The sequence below is a fragment of the Rattus norvegicus genome, chromosome 2 (genome assembly GCF_021556685.1).
Source record: "Rattus norvegicus strain SHRSP/BbbUtx chromosome 2, alternate assembly SHRSP_T2T, whole genome shotgun sequence".
Lineage (NCBI taxonomy): Eukaryota > Metazoa > Chordata > Mammalia > Rodentia > Muridae > Rattus > Rattus norvegicus.
This window is the reverse complement of record NC_141535.1, coordinates 250,809,841-250,810,922: the sequence shown is the minus strand read 5'-3', so window position 1 is coordinate 250,810,922 and position 1,082 is coordinate 250,809,841. Positions and strand designations below refer to the sequence as shown.

At 35.2% G+C, this 1,082-nt stretch overlaps 1 pseudogene; it reads right to left on the bottom strand.

Moving 5' to 3' along the window:
* Positions 1-212: 212 nt before the first annotated feature.
* On the bottom strand, positions 213-313 carry LOC120101196 (U6 spliceosomal RNA; annotated as a pseudogene).
* Between the last annotated feature and the right edge of the window lie 769 nt (positions 314-1,082).

Genomic DNA, 1,082 nt, shown 5'->3' with positions numbered 1-1,082 from the left:
GGGTGTTTTTTCCATAACTTTTTCCTTAGCCCATTTATTAAGTGTATAAAGGAGGACTCTCGCATTATTTATGTGTGGGTTTCAGTGTGTGATTTAAGTTTTAATTATGTTTCTTTGATGAATGTGGGTACCCTTTCATTTAGGGCATAAATGTTTAGAAGTAAGACCTCATCTTGGTGGATACTTTTCTTTAATGAATATAAAGTGTCCTTAAAAATAGGGAATGCTTCACAACTTTATCATCTTTGCTCACGGGCCAGGCTAATCTACTCTATTGTTCCAAATTTAGTATATGTGTTGCTGAAGTAAGCACAATTTGGTATATTTAAATAACAATTTATTTATTTATTTATTTATTTATTTATTTATTTATTTATTTATTTATTACTTTAGTGTACAAGTGTTTTGTTTGCAGGTGTGTGCACCATGTGTGAACAGTGCCCATGGTAGCCAGAAGAGAGTTCAGGATTGAGTCCCTGGAACTTCCAGAACCAGATATTTAGGTGCCATCACTTGTGTGATAGAACCAAACTCTGGTCCTCTGCAAAAGCAGAAAATGCTCTTAATTGCTGAGCCATCTCTCCAGCCTGGTTCTTTGCTTTTACCTAACATTTGTCTATGAAAGACAGGCTCATAGGCTAATATGAAATTAAGTAGAAAATAAGGCCAAAGGAAGGAACCCAACCCTAATTTTCTTTAGGGAATAATATAGAACAGCTACCTTCAGTTTTGTAATCACCACTTTTGTGTGTAACGTTAGGAAGATCATAGGATGTTCAGGGAGATTGAAAAACACTGTTTCTGGTCATGAATGTGAGGATATTTTAGAAGATATTAGCATGGGAATTCATAGACTGAGTACATAACCCCACTATTTGTTTGTTTGTTTGTTTCTTTATTTATTGATTGAAAATAGAATCTTCTTTCATACAATTCATCCTGACCACACTTTTCTAGAGCAGGTCTCAAAAGACAATAATCAAAAATGTCAAAACAAAATGCAATAAGGCAAAATCCCTCACACCAAGGCCAGACAAGGCAACACAACAGAAGGAAACACAGCCCAAGAGCAGGCAAAGAAG